The 26,851-nt window shown below is 40.3% G+C and overlaps 1 protein-coding gene across 1 annotated transcript in view; it reads left to right on the top strand.

Moving 5' to 3' along the window:
* The window catches only part of EHBP1 (EH domain binding protein 1), a 763,964-nt gene that overhangs the window by 611,386 nt on the left and 125,727 nt on the right, over nucleotides 1–26,851 (top strand).

The raw sequence follows: 26,851 nt of genomic DNA, 5'->3' as shown, positions 1-26,851 counted from the left end.
TATCTAAAAAGTAATAGTTTTCAGTAATGTGTCAGAAAAAGCAAGTAGCATTGCAAGGAATGATTTTTTTTCTTTCTGATTTTTCAGCCTTTTACATTTGGTTATCAAAATTCATTGCATGTCACAGGGACGCTTCTATAAAATGGGTGGCCTTAGACAATTTATTAATGTAGTCACAGTAGTTGTAATTTGACTACACACACTGAATTGCAGGCAATTCAAAAAAAACACAAGCACTATCATGTCTGAAATTCTTTATAGCCTCAAAACTCACTTTCTTTTTAATATGATCTACATATCAGTCGTCTAAATGACACGTTTGTCTTGAACTGTATTGTAAGTAAAGCAAATTCAGATCATTTTTGCTTATTGTGTGTGTGTATGTGTGTGTGTGTATATATATATATATATTTTTTTTTTTCAGATTTTTTATTGTGACCTTGAAATTATGTAGTTCATCACAGGCACTGTTTTGGGTGTTCCCAGCATGTTTCCATACAGTTACTACATAGAAAAAAAACTTTGCTATGCAGTTAGCATGCCTACAGATAGTGCATCTGTGCAATCTGTACCAGTGACAGCACACAGTAAGTTAATAGTTATGTTAACAGAAATTAGACAAGCTAGCAAATTTGACAATACTATAATTTCATTTACCTCAGTATTGACTGGAGAAACATTATGTCAGGAAATGCTAGGGAGCTGAAGTTCCTAGAAGGAATAAATGACTGCTTCAAGGAGTAGTTGGTTCAGGAACCACAAGAGGGAGAGCTATTTTAGATCTATTCCTCAGTGTAATGTTGGTCTTCTTGAGAAATGTAATGATTTTGGAGCTGCTTGACAATATTAAGTACATAAACACATTATCACTGTGAACTGCTAAGGCCAGTTTTAAACAGGAACAACAAACATTGTTTGAAATGTCTGTATTCAAATGCCAGAAGCCTAAGAAATAAGATGGGAGAGTTAGAATATATTACACTAAATGAAAAGATAGATATAATAGGCATCGCTAAGACCTGATGGAAGGAAGATAACCAATGGGACACTATCATACCACGTTACAAATTACATCACAATGACAGGGTGGATCAAATTGGTGGAGGGGTAACATTATATAAGGAGGACCTTGAATTGAATAGACTAAAAATTCTGTTGGACACAAAACACATCTTGAAATCCCTATGGATAGAAATCCCATGTGTAAAGGGGAAAAGGATAGTGATAGAGTATATTACTGTCCACCTGGGATGAAAAGACAGATGCAAAAATATTAGGGAAGCTAACAAACTGAGGAGCACAATAATGATGGGTGATTTCAATTATCCCGCTATTGGCTGGGTAAATGTAATATCAAGGCATGCTAGGAAGGTAAAATTCCTTGACAAATTCAAGGACTTCTTTATGGAGCAGATCGTTCAGGAACTAACAAGACGGGGGGGGAACAATTCCAGATCTAGTCCTTAGTGGAGCGCATGATCTGGTGCTGGGGTAGCGGTGCTGGGGCCACTTGATAACAATGATCATAACATGATCAGATTTGATATAATCTCTGGAGTAAGTACACACAGGAAATCCAATATGTTAGCATTTAACTTTCAAAAGGAAACTACAATAAAATGAGGAAAATGGTAAAAACAAAAAACTTAGAGGAGCAGCTGCAAAGATCAAAATTTACATCAGGCATGGATGCTATTCAGAAATACCATCCTGGAAGCCAAGACCAGATATATTCCATGTGTTAAAAAAAAGAGGAAGGATGGCCAGACAACAGCCAGCATGGTTAAAAAGTGAGGTGAAGGAAGCTATTAGAGCTAAAAGAAAATCCTTCAGAAAATGGAAGAAGGATCCAACTGAAAATAATATGAAACAGCATAAGGAATGACAAGTCAAATGCAAAACGCTGCTAAGGAAGGCAACAAGAGACTTAGAAAAATAGATTGCGTTTAAGGGAAAAGCACACAGTTAAAATTTTGTGGTATATTAGAAGCAAGAAGCCGGTAAAAGAATCAGTTGGACCGCTAGATGACTGAGGGGTAAAAGGGGCACTCAGGGAAGACAAGGCCATAGTGGAGAGATTAAATTAATTCTTTGCTTCAGTTTTCACCAAGGAAGATGTGGGAGAGATACCAGTGTCGGAAATGGTATTCGGTGCTGATGAGACAGAGAAACTGAAATAAATCTCTGTAAACCTGGAAGATATAGTTGAACAATTTGACAAATAAAAGAGTAGCAAATTGCCAGGACCAGAGTACTGATAGAATTGAAAAGTGACCTTGCAGAGCTGCTGTTAGTAATATGAAATTTATCTTTAAAATCAAGCATGGTACCATAAAATTGGAGGGTGGCCAATATAATGCCAGTTGTTTAAAAGGGTTCCAGAGGTGATCCGAGAAATTATAGGCCGGTGATCCTGATGTCAATGCCAGGCATTATGGTAGAGACTATTATAAAGAACAAAATTACAAAGCATATACATAAGCATGGATTAATAAGACAACACCAACATGGATTTAGTGAAGGCAAAATCTTGTCTTACCAATCTACTACATTTCTTTGAAGGGGTGAGTAAATATGTGGATAAAGGTGAGCTGGTTGATATTGCTTATCTGGATTTTGAAAAAGCATTTGGCAAAGTACCGCATGAAAAACTCCAGAGGAAATTAGCAAGTCATGGGATAGAAGGTAATGTCCTACTGTGGATTAAAAACTGGTTAAAGGACAGAAAACAGAGTAGAAGAGTAGATAGTGGGGTTCCCCAGGGGTCTGTGCTGGGACTGCTGTTTTTAACATATTTATAAGTGATCTAGAGATGGAGATAACTAGTGAGGTAATTAAATTTGCTGATGACACAAAGTTATTCATAGTTAAATTGCAAGAGGATTGTGAAAAACTGCAAGAGGACCTTATGAGACTGGAAGACTGGGGCATCCAAATGGCAGATGACATTTAATGTGAGCAAGTGCAAAGTGCTGCACGTGGGAAAGAGGAACCCAAACTATGGCTACATGATGCAAGGTTCCACATTAGCATTCACTGCCCAGGAAAAGGGTCTAAGTTACGTTGAAACAGTCTCCTCAGTGTGTAGCAGCATCTAAAAAAACCAAATAGAATATTAGGAATTATTAGGAAAGGAATGAAAAACAAAAATGAGAATGTTATAAATTCCTTTGTATCTCTCCATGGTGCAACAGCACCTCGAATATTGTGTGCACTTCTGGTCACTGCATCTCAAAAAAGATATAGAGGAGCATTTTCGATGTGACATCTAAGTTTGACTTTGGAAGTTTTGCTCCAAACATCCAGAATCCAGGTGGTAAATATAGCAGTTTTCGAAACAGCAAAACGTCTGGTTTGGGATTTTTTTTCCCTGAAAATGGCCACTTGCTAGGTGTTTTAGTGCTCTGTGCGTTTATCTTTTTGGTCCATTTTTGAAAAAATAAAACATCCAAGTGAAAAACACACAAAATCAAGCCATTGAGATGTAGGAGGAGCCAGCAATCTTAGTAGACTAGCCATACAGACATCCCAGCAGAGCAGTGGGGCATCCTAGGAGACACTGCAGTTGACTTCATATAAAAGCTCCCTGGTACACATCTCACCCTTACCCCATTATATTGTATGGTAAACCCTCCAAGACCTACCAAAAACTTATGGTGGTCAACTATACACCACTACAATGTATCTTATGTCTGCAAGTGTCACCTATATGTGGGTACATTAGGTTTTTTGTGGGCTGACACATTCCAACACAAGTGTTACAGTTAGAGTGGAATATGGGCCCTGTGTCCCCTTCTCCACAGTGCATTGCACTGACCACTAGGCAACTCCAGTGACTTGCTGTTCTAATAGGACTGGCCATAATTTATTTATTTATTTTTTTTATTTGTTACATTTGTACCCCAAATTTTCCCACCTATTTGCAGGCTCAATGTGGCTTACATAGTACCATAAAGGTGTTCGCCAGTCGGTTGATAAATACAAGGTTATATTGTGGTCGAGTGAGGTAAGTGTGTGTCAGGCACCATGAGGGTCGAAGGGAATGAAGATTGTATATTGTCCAGTACGATCATTGGTTATGCGGTGTTGCTGGGTGTGGGGATTTACGTTGGATCGGTGGGGTGAGCCTTTTTGAAGAGGTTGGTTTTTAGTGATTTCCTGAAGTTTAGATGGTCATGGATTATTTTCACAGCTTTCGATATACTACATGGGGCCTAGCCAAGGCTTTAATGCGGTTTACAAAAACAAATTAAAAACTAGGGCATAGAAGAAAAACAAATGCAAGAGAGAAAAAAAGAAAAAGGAAGAAGGAATGGGCGGGTTACTGTGGAGTAAGAAGGGGGCAAGGGAAGGAGACAGAGAAAAGAGAGGGAAGACATTTTTAAAAATCAGGCAAAAAGAAGGGTTATGAAGGAGGGTCAAATGCAGTTCTGAAAAGGTGAGATTTCAGTGCCAGTTTGAAAGATGCAATGGTGGGTTGATCCCGAATCTGACGTGGAAGCTCATCCCAGAGTTTATGACCTAAATAGCAGAATCTCGAGTATTGGTGAGATGAATAGAAAAGGGCGGTAGTAAGGAAAGAAGATTATTATCAGCTGATCTAAGGCAATGTAAAGGAGAATAAGGAATAAAATGCCTGTTCAGATAGAGAGGGGCAAAAGGGGACCTAGATTTATATACCAATAGTAGAATCTTGAATTTTATTTTGGAGGAAATACGAAGCCAATGTTCAGAAATCAGAAGAGAAATGACATGATAAAAATGTTATGCATTGTGAAGTAATTTGACTGCTGTTGATTGGATGAGTTGTAAACGTTTTATACTCTGTAAAGGTAAGCCTGCAAGAAGGGAGTTACAATTGTCCAAATGAGAAATAACCAGTGCACGTATAAGTGGGCGTAAAAAAGTAGCAGGAAGGATGGAGCGGACAGACAAAGATGATAAGGAGCAAATAATGAAGCACGAAGAATAGAATCTGTGTGAGGTTTGTAGGGCCGAGTCAAATGTGACTCCCAGAATCTTGACTGAGTTCCTTGAAAGCTAAGGTAGGGCTAACAGAGAGGCAGATTCTGGTGAATGGTGGGCGGGAGATAAAAAAAATCGATTCATACTTATCAGCAGTACATAAGTGTTGCCATACTGGGACAGACAAAAGGTCCTTAAAGCCCATCATCCTGTTTCCAACATTGGCCAATCCAGGTCTTAAATACCTGGCAAGATCCCAAAAAAGTACAAAACATTTTATACTGCTTATCCCAGAAATAGTGGATTTTCCCCAAGTCCATTTATTTATTTTTATTTATTTTATTTGTTGCATTCGTATCCCACATTTTCCCACCCATTTGCAGGCTCAATGTGGCTTACATAGTACCGTGATGGCAATCGCCAATTCCGGAAAGAGAAATACAAAGTGGTCTTGCATTAAAGTTCATAAGTGACAGAGTAAATTAAGTATTCAAAGAGAAAGAGTTAAGTTTTGTCCAGTTCTGGTATGAGTTTCGATTGTGTTGCAGGGTTCAGGTGTTTAGGTTGGATCATTGTGGTATGCCTTTTTGAACAGGTTGGTTTTTAATGATTTGCGGAAGTTTGTTAGGTCGTGTATTGTTTTCATGACGTTTGGAAGTGCATTCCATAGTTGCGTGCTTATATAAGAGAAGCTGGATGCATATGTTGATTTATATTGTTGTCCTTTGCAGCTAGGATAGTGGAGATTTAGGTATGTGCGTGCTGATCTTTTTGTGTTCCTGGTTGGTAAGTCTGTAAGGTCTGCCATGTAGACTGGGGCCTCACCATGAATAATTTTATGAACCATGGTGCAGATTTTGAACGCAATTCGTTCTTTGATTGGGAGCCAATGTAGTTTTTCTCATAAGGGTTTGGCGCTTTTGTATTTCGTTTTTCCAAATACGAGTCCGGCTGCGGTGTTTTGGGCAGTTTGGAGTGTCTTAATGATTTGTTCTTTGCATCTGGCATAGATTGCATTAGCCTATCACTTGGTTCTCCTCTTATCTCTCCCACCGTACCTTCAGAGTACATTCTCATGGATCTTCCTCCACCCCCATCCCACTCTCTGTTGGAGTTCCTCAGGGATCTGTCCTTGGACCCCTTCTTTTTTCAGTCTACACCTCTTCCCTGGGCTCGCTGATCTCATCTCATGGTTTCCAATACCATCTTTATGCTGACGATACCCAGCTTTATCTCTCCACACCAGACATCACTGCGGAAACCCAGGCCAAAGTATCAGCCTGCTTAGCCGACATTGCTGCCTGGATGTCCAACCGCCACCTGAAACGGAACATGGCCAAGACCGAGCTCATTGTCTTCCAGCCATTTCCAGCGTCTGGCATAGAATATCCAGTTTCATTTTTGACTGTGGCAACTTAACTGGTTAAGTCAATATTCAGTGCTAACCCATTAAGTGCTTAGCGATTAAAGATAGGCCTGCTATTTATGCGGCCTAATTTAACCGCTAAACATGCTTGGTTTGTCACTGAATACCTGTGCCTAGCCACCTATGTTGCACGATATAGCCAGTTAGTGGCTAGCTGCTAAACGTGGATATTCAGCAGGAGATGACAGGTTATCTCCTGCTGAATAGCCATGGTTTTGTGCTAAAATGCTATTTAACTGGCCAAGAGCCGTTCCTGGCTGGTTAAATAATTTTGAATATCAGGCCCGTAGTGCCCACCCATATTAGCTCTGGGCCCACCCAAAATTTCAGGTCTGGCTACGCCACTGCCGTAAACGGCGTTAGCTGATTCCGGTCTGAACAAATACAAGGTATGAATGAATACAAGGTGATATTGTGGTAGAATGAGGTACATGTATGGTAGGTACAATTGGGGGGAACTTAGAGAGGGAGAGGAAGAGTTAGGATATGTATATAATTCAGGTAAAGAAACCTGCAGACATAACATTAAAAAACTATATATGGGCATGATTTCTTGCACTGCTATATCATTCAGGTAAAGAAACCTGCAGCAGTAACGTTAAACAAAACTATATATTATGGCACAAAAACGTCCACGTGTTAGGAATGCTCAAATCCTGCCCTTAACACCCCCCCCCCCCCCCCCCGATACACCCTCTTGTTATTTGAATGCCCTGCGGACGGACAGCATAGAAAAATGTTTCGAAAAAGGGTTTCGAAAAAGAGTGATTTGAACATTGTGACATGCAAAATGTCCAAATGCTGCTTTATGCCAACATTTTTCTCTTTCGAAAATGAGCCCCATAGTGGAATTAGAAAAGGTTCAGAGAAGAGTGACAAAAATGATAAAGGGGATGGGACGACTTTCCTATAAGGAAAGGCTAAAACAACTAGAGCTCTTCAGCTTGGAGAAGAGATGGCTGAGGGGAGATATAATAGAGGTCTATAAAATACCGAGTCGAGTAGAATGGGTAGATGTGAATTGCTTGTTTACTCTTTCCAAAAATACTAGGACTAGGGGGCACACAATGAAGTTACTAACCAAACCATAGAAAATATTTCTTTACTTAACATATAATTAAACTCTGGAATTTGTTGCCAGAGAATGTGGTAAAAGCAGCTTAACAGGGTTTAAAAAAGGTTTGGATAATTTCCTAAAAGTCCATAAACCATTATTAAGATGGAATTGGGAAAATCTACTGCTTATTTCTAGGATAGGCAGTGTAAAATCTGTTTACTGTTGTGGAATCTTGACAGGTACTTTTGGTGTGGATTGGTCACTGTTGGAAGCAGGATACTGGGCTTGATGGACCTTTGGTCTGTCCCAGTGTGGCAATGCTTATGTTCTTATGAGCCAAAAGAACATGTTTTAGAAAATGGAGGAAGATCTGAACGAAGAAAACAAGAAACTGCATAATCACTGGCATGTTAGGTGCAAGGCGTTAATAAATGAGGCTAAAAAGGAATTTGAAAAGAAACTTGTTGTAAAGACAAAAACTCATAGTAAAACCTTTTTCAGGTGCATTAGAAACTGAAAGCCTGTGAATCGAGTAGTAAAAGTGAGCACTCAGAGGACAAGGCCATACGGGTGAGACTAATTGAATTTTTTGCCTAGGTCTTTTCTTAGAAAGTTGTAAGGAAGCTACCTGTGCCAAAAATGGTATGTAAGGGTGGTGATACGAAAGAACCTGGAAAATGTAATAAACCAAATCAACAAGTTAAAGAGCAATAAATCTCCTGAACCAGATGTATACACCCAAGGGTACTGAAGGATTTCAAAAAATGAAATTGTAGGTCCTCTGTTGGTAATCTGTAACCTGCAATTAAAATCATCCACTGTATCTGAATATTGGAAAGTGGCCAATGTAATGCCATTTTTTTAAAAATAGGATTGCAAGGTTGACCTGGGAAAATGTAGACCAGTAAGCCTAACATGCCAGGCAAAACGGTGGAAACTATTTTAAAGAACAAAATTACCAAACACATAGACAAGCATGGGTTAATGGAACTGGATCTACATGGATTCAGCCAAGGGAGAGTTTCCTCACCAATTTCCTACATTTTTTGAAGGCACGAATAAACATGTAGATATTGGGGAGCCAGTTGATACAATGTATCTATATTTTTAGAAAGATTTTGACACAGTCCTTATGAGAGACTCCTAAGAATATTAAAAAGCCATGGGAAAGGAGACAATGTTCTGTTTTGGATTGGGAACTGGTTAAAAGATAGAAACAGAGAGCAGGATTAAATGGACAGTTCTTTCAATGGAGGAAAAGTGTATAGTGGAGTGCTGCAAGGATCTGTACTGGGACCAGTGATTTTTAACATATTTATAAATGATCTGGAAATGGGAACAATGAGAGAGGTGATCAAATTTGGCTGAAATCGCATGTGGACTGCGTGAAATTGCAGGAGGACCTTGGAAGACCAGACATCCAAAAGGCAAATGAAATTTAATGTGGACAAGTGCAAAGTGATGCACATTGGGAAGAATAGCACAAATTACAGCTATGTGATTCTTGATTCCACATTAGGAGTCACCATCAAAGAAAAGTACATAACATAGTAACATAGTAGATGTCGGCAGAAAAAGACCTGCACGGTCCATCCAGTCTGCCCAACAAGATAACTCATATGTGCTACTTTTTGTGTATACCTTACCTTGATTTGTATCTGTCTTTTTCAGGGCACAGACCGTATAAGTCTGCCCAGCACTAGCCCTGCCTCCCAACCACCAGCCCCTTTATTTGTATCTGTCTTTTTCAGGGCACAGACCGTATAAGTCTGCCCAGTACTAGCCCGCCTCCCAACCACCAGCCCCTTGATTTGTATCTGTCTTTTTCTACCTTGATTTGTATCTGTCTTTTTCAGGGCACAGACCGTATAAGTCTGCCCAGCACTAACCCCGCCTCCCAACCACCAGCCCCGCCTCTGCCATCCAATCTCCGCTAAGCTCCTGAGGATCATTGTGGACAATACGTTAAGATCTTCTGCTCAGTGTATGGCAATGGCCAAGAAAGCAAATAGGATGTTAGGAATTATTAGGAAAGAAAAAGAGAATAAATCAAAGCGTATCATAATGTCTCTGTATTGCTCCATGGTAAAACTACATCTTGAGTATTGTGTGCAATTCTGGCCAACGCGTCTGAAAAAGGATATAGTGGAACTAGAACAGGTACAGAGAAGGGCAAAAGAAATGGTTAAAGCAATGGAAGGACTCTCATATAAAGAAAGACTAAAGAGGTTTAGACTCTTAAGCTTGGAGAAGAGATGGCTCAGGGAGATATGATTGAGGTCTAAAAAATCCTGAATGGAGTGGAACAGGTAAACGTGAATCAATTGTTTCCTCTTTCAAAAAGTACAGACTAGGGTTCATTCCATGGCACATTTAAAACAAACAGGAGAAAATATATTTTTTCACTCAGCATATAGTTGAGCTCTGGAGCTCTTTGCTGGAACAAGTGATAAAAGCAGTTAAAGTAGGTGGGTTTAAAAAAAAATTGGACAAATTCCTGGAGGAAAAGTCCATAAACCATTATTAAGGTAGAGCTGGAAAAAGCCATTGCTTATTCTTGGAAATTAAGTAGCATTGAATTGGACCACTTTCTGGCACTCTGCCAGGTAATTGTAATATGGAATAGCCACTGGGGTAGGTGGACCATTGGTCTGACCCAGTAGGGCAAATCTAAATAATGAAAAAAATAAATATTGTGCACTAACTGCAATGCACAGTTCACACATACTCCCATTCCATAAACTACCAAATTCCTGCCTCATAACATGGTATTCAGGGGCCCTTTTACTATGCAGCAGTAGGGCTAATGTGCGGGTAGCGTGCACCAAATTGGCACTACCGCAGGGGTAGCACGGGCACCCTGCGATAGTTTCAAAGTTGGCGCACGCCATTTCCCACGGTAGAAAATAATTTTATATTTTCTACCACAGGGGCGTTCCCGGTGGTAATCGGCAACGTGGCTACATTGGCGCACACTGCCTGATTACTGCCTGAGTAGCAAGTGAGCCCTTACTGTTAGGTCAATGGGTGGTGGTATATCCTCAGGCAGTAAATAGCTATACACTACTTTTAATTTTAGCGCATGGCCATTTACTGCCCCTTTTAAAAAATGCCTTTTTTTCCTTGCCCTGGTAAAAAATAGCCAAGTATGCACCAAAAACACGTGGCCACTACCACAGGCCACTTTTTACTATTGTTTTGTAAAAGGACCCCTTAGTATATGAATTTGCACATGCTGTCATGCCAGTGTTCTAATGATTTCCATAGCCGTATACTAACAGCAGTGGCGTACCAAGGTGGGGGCGGTCCGCCCTGGGTGCACGCTGCAGGAGGGGTGCAGAGAGCAGCCACGCGCCTGTCGGCTCCGCTGGTTCCCTGCTCCCTCTGCCCCGGAACAGGTTACTTCTGTTCCGGGGCAGAGGGAGCAGGGAACCAGCAGAGCCGACAGCCGCGCGGCTGCTCCCAACACCCCTCTAGCAGTGTGTGTTGATGCCAGGTATGTTGATGTGTCGGGGGAGGGGGTGTTGATGCTGTGGGGGGGGAAGTGGCTTTTCACCCCCGAGTGGCAGCCAACTTAGGAACGCCACTGGCTAACAGTTTCATATTCTATTTCGGCACTAACTGCTTAGTCAACATTAGGGAGAGGGCCTCTTTGTTTCGTTCATATAATCTGAATGGTTCAGTGTTATGTCTGTTACTTAATATTGGTAATGATTCCACTTACAGGGGACTTTTTGCTTTGCTAGCTTTCAGAATTATGTCAGACTAAATTATATTTTCCTTTAAATTGTTGAGAAGCCACATGTACATGTATTTACTAGCTTGAGGTAAAAACAAGAGGAGGGGTGTGCCTGTTACCAATATAGAAGACCATCAAGTGCCATTGATTTTTTTTTATAATGATTGATCACAAACACGGAACTAAGGGCCCTGTTTACTAAAGTGCGTTAGTGTTTTTAGCATACCTACACTTAGTGCGTGCACTAATCATGTAGTCGCCTATAGGGATATTGTAGGCACATACAATGTTAATGTGCGTTAAAAAACGTTAACGGGCCTATAACACTGCTTAGTAAACAGGGCCCTATCTTTGTTGTTCCAACAGTACATCTGCCCTGTGGTAGAATGAAAATGTTATGGTGAAAAAAAAAACATTGAAAAAAATTGTGGAAAATCTTTTAATCTCTATTTGCACTACTCCTATACTAATATTACTGTCCATCCTGTGGTAAATATACTTTGCACTAGACTGTTATAATACAAGCTGATATAACAAATGCACCATTTGTCATGTCAGTTTTTTACCATAGAACGTTTGTTGATAAAATACAAAAATAATTTTTAAATGCAACCAAAGAGAGAATATAATGAGGATGTTAAAACAGCTAGAAATGTTTTAAAAGCCCACTAAACTCTTCAGCTGTTCTCCACAAAAATCTTCAAAATATTATTCTCAGGCCTTTTGTTTTGGTGTTTGTGTATGTATTTGTATAATTTAAGTTTGATTTCTGCAATGTTTTATAACACATATGTACATGTTATGTGTGTAACCTATTAAAAGCAAGTAAACAACTTTTTGTTTCCTGATCAGCTAAAATCCTGAGCTCTGTTGAATTTGTACGTCTCACATAAAACAATGTATATTGCAAGCCGTTACATATTGGGAGTGTGTGAATGGATTAATTGAATAGAAAAACTCTACTGCTGCTGATTGACCACCTTTGGTAAATATAATTCAATTAGTGCACTAAAAATAAATGTGGACAGCATAAATATAGACGAGAATACTGATGCTTCTGTAATGTTTTAGATTAATAGGCATTCAAAATTCTTCAGGTTTTTTTTTTATTACGTCGTCCCTAGATGAATTCACAGTAATTGGGGTGGTTAATTTTATTTACACAGAGCCGTTCACAGCGCATTAAATAATAGAGATAATTGAACAAGAATTGTCAAGTGTGTACTGATATCAGGCATATTACAGAAGGGAATGTGCATAAAACTTCATTTCTATGCAGTCATTGTTTATGGTAATTAAGTACACAGATTTATCCCTTGGTTGCCTTCCAAGCTTATGGCAACTGCTATTGTTGTGCTCCATTAATATGTAATCAGGAAATAGTTTAATTTTCTAATCTGCAGTTTGAGAATTCACTTTCTAACAACTCTTAATTACTGCATTGCCCTAATGATGCTCATGGTTATGAAAACTGAACCAATAAACCCAGTAGAAAAAGCCAGAGGTGGTACTTGCTTAATAAACTTGTTATGCCTTCAGCAGAGGGAGCTCAGTGTCCTTAAGAAGAATTAAATTTATATTTCAGAATTATATATCTTGGATTTTGCAGAGAGTTACAGTACTATGGTTTTGGAAATCAAATCATTTCAGTGGAAAAGGAAGGTTTAGCCTTATCAGCTTGTTTTGTGTAGTGTTGGAATTTTGTTTAGCATGTGTATGTTTAATCCATTGCTTTTTAACATGCCTTTATTATATTTTATCTTTTAAAATTTTACATGTTTCCTTTAAAATAATTTATTGTAAGATACTACTAAGGAGGTGTGATTAACTTTAAAAAAACAACAACAAATAGTACATTAACTCAGATTTGCCATTATTTCTGCTTTTTCATCTGAGTTGTTTGGGTGTATAGAGACTACAGCCTGGGGCCTATCTGTATGCCTTTGTGAAAGGTCCCTCTCTGTCTCTTTATAGCCTTTTCAGTCCTAGTCATTTCCTTACCTTTATGGCTTTCTTAGAGAAAAGAGCCCACATAATTTGAAGCTGAACTTTGTCATCGTATCACATATCATTGAGCAATGAAAGTTGTTTTTGTGTCATTTCTATTCCTAGACATGCACCAGTGCTGCATCTTTTCAGCTGTTGGTATTTGTGGTAGGTTTATTGCATATATGAGTATATATTTTAGCTTTTCAACATAAAATATGAGACAAATATAGGCTGTGTCAGTAAGATATGGAGTGAAAGAATGTGTGACCTCCTACCCCAGGAAAGGAAAAATAATTGACAAGGAATTACAGTTCTCAAAGACTTGGGGCCATTTTACTAATGTGCGCCGAAAATGGCCTGCGCTGGTGTAGGCGCGTGTTTTGGATGCGCAGGTCCTTTTTTCAGCATGCCTGCAAAAAAAGGCCTTTTTTGTGGCTGAAAATGGACGTGCAGTAAAATTAAAACCAGCATGCATCCATTTTCTACCTGAGACCTTACCACCCATTGACATTCACATGTTAACTGGGCGGTAATCGGTAGCGCTTGTACACTTCCGATTACCACTGGGTAAGCACCACACGGTAGAAATTTCTACCTCGTGTTTTGGACGCACGTCAAAAATGAAATTACCACCTGGGGCATGTGATAGCCAGGCAGTAGTTCCAATTTGACGTATGTTGTACGTTCATAGGTGTCCATGCGCCTTAGTAAGAGGGTCCCTTAGTGAATACTGCCACCATAGGTCGTTATTGTTTTCTGACAGGTAAGAATTTTCTTTTGTGTTCGAGAAGTAAGAGCTAACTGTTACCATTTATTTTATAATCAGGAAAAATGTAGAAAATGCAGGACTAGGAAGAATATTTCATCATATACTGTTGACTACAACTTGGACTAAGCCCTGAATAGTGAATTGATTTTATCTTGGGTTCTCTAATTTTGCCTGGACCGGTCGATAATGGGATATGTTGAAGATTTTGTGAATATTCAATTTTCTGATAGTCATATTGATCTTGGGGAAAAATATTTTTAATGCTGTGTACCCTATTTTCAGAACAAACCAAGTCTGTAAGTTTTAAACAAGGATATAACTGGATTGGTGAAATGGATTCAGTTCCTTTATTCTGCTGATCCCAGATGGCTGCTATACAGTTTTAATTTATTATTAAATAAATTGGGGGGGGGGGGGGGGTTAACTACCTTTTCATGTAAAAAAAATATTTTCAGCTTTTCTTTGATATTTGACATAGTTTCAAAATTACACAGTTGATTAGATTGAAAGTAGAGAGGTCTGTTGTTTCCAACCTTTTTCTGTCTAACAGTTATTGCTGTAATCCAGGGAAAGGTGAGAAAACTGCTGTGCATTTGCAATCAGTTTACAATAAAATAGCAACCCTCCTTGATCTAAAACAGAGGGACTGGTAAAGGAAGACTGGGAAAACAGGGAGATTGGTAACCACCTAGATCATCATTTTCCCCTAGATTTTAACTTTATCATATCTACCAATCATTGTCACTTTCAAAATGTATTCCATTTTCTTTTGAAGTTTATTGTTGTCCCCATGATTGTTTATTAATAAACCTTTCTATGGTTTCATCATTCTTTGATTTTTTTTACATTCAGGGAAAGTATTCAGTTTTCCTTAAGCTTGGATATTGTCCCTTTGTTTATTGCTCCAGTGCTAAATAGATTTTATGAGTTAAAATCCCAGGACTTCAAGTTGTTAAAATGTTTTTCTATAGACATGCAGGATGAATCAGTCACAGGTGAACAGCATCATTCAGTGATGCTCAGAATGGAATTTTCACTAACTAGAGCTGAAAAAGCATTCAACCTTTTTCTACTGATTCACAACTAGTACCATATGTCTGTACTCCATGAGGCCCCCTCCATGAGATTTACAGTCTTCCCACCTTAAAGACTAAGAATTTACTACCACCTTAAAAGACTCTGGGATTTTCCTGTTATTGGAATAAAGAGCCTGAAGAAGTTAGAACTGGACTGGCAAGTTTTGTACTTGTTTTAAGCCAAAGCAGAAGATGGAACAATAGTCTGGGCTGTGCAGACTTGACTTGGGCCTAGCAACTATGGAACAACTTCTTCAGGCTCTGATAGCAGAGCAGCAGCTGCAGAATATTGTACAGACCTTCTTGTCACAAATGGTTCAAGAGGCTCAAGCTGTCATAGCCTAACAGACTTTCCAGTTCCTATGATGTCCAAAATAATGCTTGGAGAGGATCTAGACTACTCTCTAATAAACTTTGAGTGAACCACTCACCTGATGGGAAGGCTGGAAGCAAATTGGACCACTTATCTGGGTAACTTAATGATGGGCAATGGCCAAGTTGTTTTTTAGGATACTAATCCAAAGAGGAGAGCTACCAATGCTAAAGTCAAGGCTGTCATTTTTGAGCAGACCAGATGCATCCCAGAAACTTACAAACAGCCCGTTCCAGAGAAAAATTCTCTAGCCATGGGAAAGTCTGTAAGGTTTCTTCTATTGGTTGAAAAATGTAGGATGGAAGTGGCTGCAATGGGAAGGGAAAATCATAACTGAGGTGGCCAAAATGGTGTTAATGAAACAGTTTCTGGATGGTTTGTCTACCTAGGAGGCAGTGGACGCACCATCATCCAAGACTTTGGATGATGGGGCATCCACTGCCTCCATAGCTACTTCCAGAGCAACCTGTACAGCAAGACTTGCTCTACACGTTGCACTGGAAGTAGCTAATGCCTTCAGCCATGCCCAAGAACCCAAGGCAAAGGAAAGGAGATCATTCCAGGACTTTGGAAATCTCAGGTGAAATTTGGATCAGCTTCAGACAACTAAGGAGAAAGAAGAACTTCTAGCTGCATACTGGCCCAATGACCTGGAACTTCTGCCCTACTTTAGTTGTGAAGAAAAATGTCATTGTGCCAGAGAAAGTTCAGGGGTCAAAGATGAAGCCATGGATGTTAACATGATGGTGTATTGCATGTGCAACTTTGTCGATGCTACATATCCCAAACCTTTTTTTATCCTTGTTCTGTTACATGGATCCTTCCTCAAACCATGGTAGACTCTATGAATATTAAAACACTTATTTAAAGAGAGCTTGGTTAAGGGAACCTAGATTGATCAAAAATGAAGAGTGACTTTGACTTGTGTCTCAGTAAAGATAACGCTGGTGCAAACCAACCTCAAATTAGGAGTACTGCTACTTTGGCTTCCATACCTAGTCATTCTGGAACAGTACTACCCAGATTTTAAGATTCTGCCCAGCTGATGGCTGCAGTAGCTGCCTCTGAAGAAGAGTTATTTTTGGTGGTTTCTTCCCAGAAGACCTGAATTTGTATGTTAAGGACCCCAAGATACCTAAGCCTCACTGGCAGTGCTGACTGGAGAAGTCCCATTGTGCCAAGAATCTAGGGACTGCAATAGAGAGCAGCCCAGGGGTTTCTGAGGATACCCAAATGCTTCAAGATTCTTTAGCGGTTACACAGCAATAGGTTGGAAGGGTAACTCACAGAACTTTAGGAAGACTCAGATTGAGGGTAAATCCTGTATACTTACCTGGGAACAAATTCAAATGGTTGTTGGGAAGTTGGTCCCCAGCCTTGGAACCCATAGACAGTCTCTGCCCTTTTCATAGTAAGAAAGGACCTGATCTATAAGTTTCCAAGTTTATTATAAATCTTGATATACTGCTAAAGAGAAGGTTCTGTCATAGTGGTTTACATTATCATCAATAATTAAAGCACAGTTGAAAGGAAATTGAAAATGTATGTTACTGTTTTGGGATCTTGCCAAGTACTTGTGACTTGGATTGGCCACTGTTGGAAACAGGATGCTGGGCTTGATGGACCTTCGGTCTGTCCCAGTATGGCAGTACTTATGGAACTACAATAGGTATAGGAAAGTATGACACACAAAGGAAATAAAAATCCAGCATACAGAACACTGAGATAATAGCCAGGCCAGCAGGCCACAAAGGTTGGCTCATTTGAGAACACACAGAGGATAGGCAAACAGTGTGGAGAGTGCTGAGATGAACAAAGCATTCTAAAGAGGCTGTACGATTTTAAATACTATGAAAGATAGGAAAGTTGACCAGAGTGGTAAGTCTTATAAACTAACAGAAGTATCATAAGAAATACAGAAGGAGACTGGCAGCTAGTGCTCCTCACGAAGCAAAAGAGTGACATGATTGAATCGTTTTGCTCCAGTGAAAAGATGAATAGCAGCGCTGCAGCTCCTTATAACCTTAGCATCTCTGTATAACCTTAGCAACGTGTAGGCAAAAGATCAATGTTGCATCTAAGACAACTCCAAGAAGTTGATGAAACTAAAGTGAGGGACATGCCAGCTATAGCAATAGGCTGACTTAAGGGCTGGGGATCTAGACAGGAAAACAGAATACCTGTTCTTGTCCTGTAGTTGAGATTAAGTCTATGTACACGAAGCCAGAAGGCTATCTGTTCCAGCTTGGTATTTAAAGATTGAATGGAAGAAGTATCAGCAGGGTTTAAGTGTGCCAAGATTTGAATGTCATCAACATAGTCAAAGACATCTAAACTGAGAGATTCAATGGAAGTCAGTAATGGAAAGAGAAATATGCTAAAAAGAATTGGGGCCAGTACTGAGCCCTGTAGGTGATATAGGGGGAAGACAGAGCTGTGCCACTGAACCTGATTAGACCTGTTACACAGTTTAACAAGCAGCTCTTAGTACCCTGACTCTACCACCAATAAGTGCTTCAGTTGACTCATAGCTATTTGCTAGGGGGCCATTTAGAGGAAATGAAAACTTGTGAATATTAACACAGTCCTATTGATCATATAAGCAAGCTCAACTTGCCGGGATCCATCCTGCCTCCGCATGTCATAGAAACACTCTTCAAGAGGGTTGCCATGAATTTAGTAGGACTTTTGGGAATGACCTCCTGAGGCAACCAGTACATTCTTGTCATCCTTCATTATGCCACCAAGTATGCATAAGGTGTACTGTTGCATAATATGCAGACTCTTAACAGTGGCAACTGGCCAGATAGAAAGATTATCACAATTCATCTTGCTCGAGGAGTATTGGTGGACCAGGGAATCCTCTTTGTACCTTGAGCAGTGCTGCAGTAGGTCTATGCCTTACTGAAAGTGGAAATTCCTCGTACCTCAGTGTGTCATCCACAGATAAATGAGCTTGTTGAATGTTGAAATAAAAAGGATTTTGAGGATGGTAAGAACTGGGATTCCTTGCTGTTGTGGGCACTGCTTGCCATTCAGGAGGTTCCCATGAGCTCAATGTGTTTCTCCCCATTTGAACTACTTTACAGGAAGAGACCTAGGGGAATCCTAGTTGTCCAGGAGACTTGGGAAGAGGAGCACAGCCCAAGGGCAGAACCTGGTAGACGATTTCCTTTATTTCCAAGAGAAGCTGAGAAAACCAGGAGAGGTGATCAGACTGTGTAGAAAAAGCTGAAGCCGCACAAGCCCAAGAATATAATTGCATTGTAAATCCTACAAGTCTTGTATATGCAGTCTTCCAACCTGATGATCGAGTTCTGGTATTATCTACTTATTTGCTTATCATTGTCCTTGTATGTTTTTTTAGTAAAATTTATGTTTATTTTAATGTTGTTTACAGAAGTTGAGACTCTTGAGGCAGGTGCACTGCACGCTAAAACACAGGATTGTGTGGAGTCTTGGTATTACATTTTTATGGATTTTATGGATCTCTATGGACTGTGTGTCTTTTTATGTCATTTTTAATAAATATCCCTTGGGTTGGTACTTCTCTGGTCATTCCCCTTTTTGTTCTCCTTGGTTGGTTTTTTGCAAAGGGGGTACTTTGACTTTTTTTTTTTTAAGAATTCCATTAGCCATGCTCTGCCTACTTTCCCTAGTTGTTTACCTGTATTTTAGCTGTTTGCTTATAGCTACGTTGAGTTTTACTCAACTACCGAGTGTTTAATGCAGCTTAGAGGTAATGTTGCTCCCCCTGTACAAGCATCATTCTTTAAAAAAAAGGGGGGGAGGCAGTAGGAAGGACCCCTTCACATGTCCTGCTGCAGTATGTGTAGGCTGTTTCACTACTTGTGTGTGTGAGTGAGACTATCAAATTAGTTACTTCTTCCATTAAAGGCCTGGTTGAAGAGCCAGGCTTTCACCTGCTTCCTGAAGTAGAGATAGTCTTGTGTTATGCGGAGCCTTTCAGGCAGTGCATTCCAGAGTGTGGGGGTACTCCTGAGAAGGCTCGCTTGTGGGTATCACATCATGTAATGTCTTTTGGAAAAGGTGTGGTTAGTCCTTGAGAGGACCTTGGTGTCATTGGTGGTGTGTAGAGAGTCCTGTTCTTAAGGTACTCAGGGCCATTTCCTTTAAGGGCGTTGAAGATCAGACATAGAGTTTTAAATTTAGCCCTGTTTTGTACTGTTAGCCAATGAAGTTTTTGTAAAAATGGTGTGATGTGGTCACATCGCGTGCAACCTTCTAGCATTCTGAATCAATTCAAGCTGGTGCAGGATCTTTGTAGTCAGACCGTTGTATAGTGCATTGCAGTAATCCAGTCTTGATGTTATCATGGCATGCACAACTTGGATAAGATTTACCTTCTCAATTTAAGGAGAGAGGCGCAGAGTAGGTGTCAGAAATAGTAAAAGCAGGTTTTGAAGGTTGCTTGGATTTGGGGAATCAGAGTAAGTATTGAATCTAACTGTATTCCAAGGTTCCTGACTTGTGATTTTGAGGGAGAGTTCGTACCACCCAAAAGAGATTTTGATGTCAGGTATGTATCCACTTGAGTTAGGGACCCAGAGAAGCTCGGTTTTACTTGGGTTCAGGCATAGTTTGTTGTGTGTAGCCCATTCTTGAATTAATGTTAGGGTAATCAGTTTATTCAAGGCTGTAGGTAAGTCAGGTTCAATGGGTATGAAAAACTGCACATCATCCGCATAGATGTAGAACTGAGTGTCCATTGACCAAATCATCTCAGCTAGTGGCTTGTAGATATTGAACAGAATAGGTGGCAGTATCGAGCCTTGTGGTACCCCACAGGTCAGTACTCATGGTGGTGATGAGTTGCTGCCAAACATTATAGATTGTTGCCTGTCTGATAGATAGGATCTGAACCAGGCAAGTACTATTCCATTGATACCTGTTTCTGTCAGTCGTGTTAGCATGATATCATGATCCACAGTGTCAAAAGATGCTGAGAAATTTAGTAGTACTAAAACCAAAGCAAATTCCCTGTCTTGGTTTTTGTGAAGATCATCTAGTAGGGATACGAGGATCGATTCTTTTCCATAACCGGGTCTGAATCCAAATTGATATGGATCTAGCCAGTTTCTTTCTTCTAGCCAATCATTAAATTTAGCACAGACTGTTCTATAAATTTCCCTAGAAATGAGATGTTGGATACTGGCTAGTAACATTCAAGTTTGTCCTGGTCAGGGTTGTTTTTCTTTAGCAAAGGGTGAACCACTGCCCCTTTTAATGCTATTGGTAGTTGCTCCTTAGAAAGAGAGGCATTCACAATTTTTGTGGCGCCGTCTATGAGGCTCATACTTGCCTTGCTGCACTGTCTTTGATGGGCAGAGGTCGAAGGTCTCTTAGGATTTTGTCAAGGCTCTGTTCTGTCATTGGGTTAAAAGTGTCCCATCTGTCTCTGTCAGAAGGGGGCGAGTTTGTGCACACCTGGTTAACTGATTGGAGACTGGGTGGGATTGCCTGTAAATCCCTAGCACAGACTTTTAATTTTGTTGGCAAAGTATGCAGCAAAATCATTGCAGTTCAGTTTAGACTGGGCAGGCTGGTTCTGTTGTGGGGGTTGCAGTAGGCTGTTTACTATACTGAACAACTGCTTGGTTGAATTGGCAGCCTCTGCAAATCATTGAGAGAAATATTGTTTTTTGGTTGCTGTTAGTGCTTGGCGGTACTTTGTCATGTGCTTCCTACAGTTTAGCCTGTCTTCATCTAGGCGAGATTTACGCCATCTCCTTTCCAGTTTCTGACCTTCTGCGTTAAGGATCCGAAGTTATGGAGAAAACCAAGGTGAGTGTTTGTGAGTGGGGCATAATCTGTTTTAGTGGTGCCATTTTCTCTAAGATTTTACTGTGTATTCCAAATGTCAAAACTGTTCTGACACTGTAGTTGTCTTTTCCAGCCACATGTGGATAGTCCAGGCTCTAGGAATTCTCAACGGCTAGGGTTTGTTTTGTTTTTTTGTTCTGATCGCCTTCCAAACTCTGGGACGGTGCCATTCTGTTTCAGGGGTCACTTAGGGAATATTAGTTAGAAAATGGTCTACTATGTTAGGGGTGTTATTTCAATACTGTTATCCCAAAGTTGTCAACCCCTTTGTAGAATACAGGTCTAGTATGTGACCTTTTTCGTGGGTTGGATAATTGATCATTTGTGTAAATCCTAGTGCTGTCATCGTGTCCAAAAAGGCAGCTGTGGTGGTATCTGGGGTTTTGATGTGTAGATTGAAATCTCCCCTGATCACCAGCCTAGGGTAATTCAGTGTCACTTGAGTAATCAAGTCTAGGAATTCTTGCACAGATATGTTGTTACGAGTGCTTGATATAACATGAGCAGGCCCGATTGGCTTCTCCTCTTCAAGTTGGATTAAAAGAAATTGTGATTCATGTAGCTGGGGAATGGAGATTCTAGTTTGATTGATTGTATCCTCAATCAAGACCTACCCCTCCACCCTGTCTTCTTGGTCTTGGTTGATGTTGGATGTTGAAACCTGTTGGGCATAGTTCAGCCAGTGTTAAATTCCCACTTTCATCCAGCCAGGTTTCTCTTATTCCTAGGATATCAAGATGCTGTTCATGTATGACATTATGAATCGCCAAGAATTTCTTTTGCAGCTGATCTGGCATTCACCATTCCTGTAGTTCACAAGGGTTGGCTGGGGGTAGCTTTGGTGTGGCAATGAGGTAATCTTTTAAGTATTGTTATGTAGGTGTTTGACCTCTTGCACTTTTGCCTTCTCTTTGGTTGGTGAGGATTATAGTTTCCTTTCCCACATACCACTGGGATTCCCGATGTCTCATGCTGGACCAAGGCACATTTTTTGTGTCAGAAGCTAGTTAGGCAAAATTTCACTGGGTGGCACTGCAATCCACCCTATGGAGTTCACCCTGTGGATCAGCAATCTTACTAGTTGGCAATGCAGGGTTAAGGCTTTAAATAATCTAAAAGAGCAGACCTTTTTAAAGTTGTAAGTTCAGACTGGGCCTGTGAGATCAAAGGCTTCCAGCAATAGAGAAACAAATGGCTGTACTTAGCATTTCTGTGTGAGTTTCTCTGGAGACTTAGTATTATTATTATTAGCATTTGTATAGCGCTACCAGACGCACGCAACGCTGAACATCCAACGTAGAGAGAGACCGTCCCTGCTCAAAAGAGCTTACAATCTAAAAATAAAACAGACAGACAAGACAAGGACAAGGGAAGTACTGGGTGAGAAGGAACAAGGGGAGGGCAAATTGAGTAGTGAGGTTGATGGTTGACTTTAGTTTTAAGGAATCTAACAGATTCTGAATTTTAGAAATAGTTATGTAATTAAAATAAAACTTTAGCTCATGGATTGCAGGCATGAACTTTATAGTTTCTGTTTCTGATATTTTTGGATGGTCCAATTGATGCAGGTTGCTGTGGGCTTTTTCTTTGTTGTCCAGGAGGAGGGTTAGATGTAAATATAGATCCAGCTCCAATCACAGGGCATGAGGAGAGTTATTTGTAATATGAAGGGAAGATAAACGTTTCCTTTCTCCAGCCAAAATAACTGAAAAGTTCAAAGTAAAATTGAGTACTGGTGCCTCAACACAGACTGAGCAGAAGTCAGTAAAGTTTGGGTTGTAAATAAGCAAAAAGTGTATTATTTAATCTAAGTTGCAGAACCTGATGTGAGCCCAGTTAGCTAGCTACTCACCCAGTCTATACCTGAATGTAACCTGTTTTGAGCTATTACGGAGAAAGGTGTAATGTAAATCCAAAATCCAGTGCCAGGCATACTGTGAAGTAATACAAAATGCTACAAATGTTACTCAGGACCTATAGAGCAATTCTCCATATACCATAATAGCAGTACTTTCATGAGTCACAAAAACAAGACCCTACATAGGAAAAGGCAATACCATAATAATTGCAGTAAGTACTAGAGCATCAATACAGCTATGGGAAAAATAAACAAACCGGATTAGTAAAGACAGGCAATGCTACTAGAAATCCGCTGTTTTCTTTCACACGTACAGAACACAGATACATAGGAGCCAACTTTTCAAAATTATTGGGGGTGCTAAGCCCAGTGGAAATAACCCTTCCTTGGACACATACAAGGAATTTTCTAATATTGGAGGTGCTCAAGCACCCACAGAGTCGGCTCCTATGACACAGATAGACCTTCACCCAGCATAGAATAAATAACCATAAACTCTACAGTTGGAATTCCCTCTCTAGCGTGGGTAAGCAGAGAATTTTCATTGTAGTTATATCAAGTCTTGTCTCCTGAAGATGCTTCTGGTGAAACATGAAACCATGTAGAGTACAAGACATGGAAATTTTGTAACTAGATTTAGTACTACTACTACTACTTAGCATTTCTAAAGCGCTACTAGGGTTACGCAGCGCTGTACAAGTTTAAACATGGGGAAGGACAGTCCCTGCTCAAGAGAGCTTACAATCTAAAGGTAACAAACTATGTAGTCAGTGTAGGTATCATGAATGGGGAAGGTGGTTAGGCACCAAAAGCAAGGGAGAAGAGATGGGCTTTGAGTAAGGACTTGAAAATGGGCAGGGAGGGCGCATGGCGTATGGGCTCGGGAAGTCGGTTCCAGGCATAAGTGATGCGAGGCAGAAGGGGCGGAGTCTGGAGTTAGCGGTGGTGGAGAAGGGTACAGATAGGAGTGATTTGTTCTGAGAGCGGAGGTTATGGGTGGGAACATACGGGGAGAGGAGGGAAGAGAGGTAATGGGGGGCTGCAGATTGAGTGCACTTGAAGGTCAATAGGAGAAGCTTGAACTGTATACGGTAGCGGATCGGGAGCCAGTGAAGCGACTTGAGGAGAGGGGTGATATGAGAGTATCGGTTCACGTGGTAGATAAGATGTGCGGCGGAATTTTGGACAGATTGAAGGGGGGATAGGTGGCTAAGCGGGAGGCCAGCGAGGAGAAGGTTGCAATAGTCAAGACGAGAGGTAACGAGCGAGTGGATGAGGGTTCAGGTGGTCTGTTCAGAGAGGAATGGGCGAATTTTGCTAATATTATAAAGGAAGAAGCGACAGGTCTTAGCTGTCTGCTGGATATGGGCAGAGAAGGAGAGGGAGGAGTTGAAAATGACTCCGAGATTGCGGGCTGAAGAGACGGGGAGGATGAGGATGAGTAACAAATTTAATGATGCTGTGAGAAGATTAAACTAGATATGTGCATGGACAAGACATTTTGAGAGTAATGTGGCGAATTGGGAATGTTCTTATGGACATTTGGTAATTTTTAGAGTGATTTTTAGGACTTTCTGGAGCCTGTTAAAGAAGCATAGAAGAACAGCCCATCTTACAAACTTGACCAGGATAAAGTTACATCACATAAGTGTTATTATTATACAGTATATCAGTAGTTACATCAACGTGATTTGAGATCTTACTGTGCAGTGATGACTTATTTATTGTTAACGGGGTATATGATGTACATACTGGGCACTTTTCACAACATATTTTATGATATATATTCACTGGGAATATACTGAAAACCACGCTAGCTATAAGCCTCAGTGTAATTTTCAAGCTTAGATGGTGGGGTGGAGGTAAGAGTAGGGAGGTCATATTAGCTGTGAAGAAGAGGAATAAATTCAGTACTAGCACATGGGTCACTTTTTTTTGCGGGGGGGGGGGAGGGGGTAGTGCTGGTCCCATGCCTCTTTCACCCCCAACCTTTACCTATGATTGGGGGATCTCGAGGACCATCTTGAAAAACACTGCCCTATGCAGTTCTTTGGATGTTCTTCTGGGAAGTTTTTGACTTCCTGGATGAGTTCTCACTGCGCCCTTGGAATAATTTTGCCAGGCAAGCCATTCTTGGGAAGATTCACAACTGTTCCAAATCTTCTCCATTTGAAGATAATTAATCTCACTGTGGTTCGGTGGAGTCCCAGAGCTTTATAAATGGCTTTATATCTTTTTCCAGACTCATGTATTTCAGCAACTTGTTTTTTCTCATCTCGTCTGGAATTTCCTTTGATTGTGGCATAGTGTTCTTGTAGAATCTTTGTTTTGGATACTTTACTGTCATGGTAAGGTTCAATATATATATTTGCTTTAAATCTTATGTCTCATACATAAAGCTCTTCACTTAAGTATACCAGTGCACCTTTCTTCTTTGAGAATTCCATACACTCCAAATTTCTGCCTCAGATCAATTGATGCTTACCGCTTGGTATTACCCTCTTCACCCCCCACCCTTCCCTCCCAAAAAAGGTTCATTACGAATCCACAAGAAATGCAGCTTTATTTTTTGTGGCCCCAAAACTTTGGAATGACATACCCCTGAAATAAGAGTGGAAATTTCTTTTTCAAAATTTGTCACTATTGAAACATATAATGGGGCTCATTTTCAAAACAAAACAATGTCCAAAAAAACATCATAAGGTGTCAGAAAGACATTTTTCTCTCAAAAATGTCCAAGTTGTGATTTTAGACAACCCGATTTTAGATGTTTTGATCCAGAATTCGTCCATATTTTAAGGGGGTGTATTATGGGCATGTTTTGGGTGGGACATGGGCGGCACCAAAAGACAGACGTTTTTCTGCAATAATGGAACAAAATGAAAATGTCTAGGGCCATAATAATTACAATGTTTTGGGCTATATCTGTTTCAATCAGAACTAAGTGACCAAAAGGTGCCCTAAATAACCAAATTACCACTGGAGGGATTAAGGCATAACCCTCCTTACTCCTCCAGTGATCACTGACCCCATCCCAACCCCCTAAGATGTGACTCTGACAGTACATACCAGGCTATATGACTACTTCAAATATGATGACCATTCCTGGTCAGTGCAGTGAATTGTGAAGAGAAGGGAATCCAGGCCAATATCCCACTCTTAACTGGTATACTTGTGGTGAATGTGTGAGCCCTCCAAAAATACTAAATATCTACTGTACCTATATATAGGTGACATCTGCAGGCATAAGAGCTATTGTAGTGGTGTACCATTGAGTACAGTAAGTTTAGTGGGTGTTAGAGGGCTCACCATACCATATAAGGGGATAACAGTGAGATGTGTATCAGGGACCTTTTATGTGACGTCCACTGCAGTGCCCCCTAGGATGCCCCACTGCTCTGCTGGGGGGATGTCTGTGTTACCAGTCTACTGTGAATGCTGGCTCCAATACATCCCAATGGCTTGATTTGTGCATTTTTCCCTTGGACTTTTTTTTTTCCAAAAATGTTCCTAAAAGGTAGGTGCACTGAGCACAAAACATCTAGCAAGTGGCCATTTTCTAAACAAAAGGTTAGAAGTTTTTCTGGTTTGAAAATGGCCATGTTCACTCCTGGATTTTGGGGTGTTTTCATCTAGTGCTACCCAAACTAGACTACTGTAATTTGGTATATATGGATCTATCACATAAAGTTTTATAAACAGATGCAATGGTAATAGGTATGATTTAAAATGTTTGCACTAATGTTTAAACATAA

This window comes from Microcaecilia unicolor, chromosome 3 (genome assembly GCF_901765095.1).
Source record: "Microcaecilia unicolor chromosome 3, aMicUni1.1, whole genome shotgun sequence".
Lineage (NCBI taxonomy): Eukaryota > Metazoa > Chordata > Amphibia > Gymnophiona > Siphonopidae > Microcaecilia > Microcaecilia unicolor.
The sequence above is the reverse complement of the archived record's forward strand: the minus strand, read 5'-3'. Positions and strand labels throughout refer to the sequence as shown.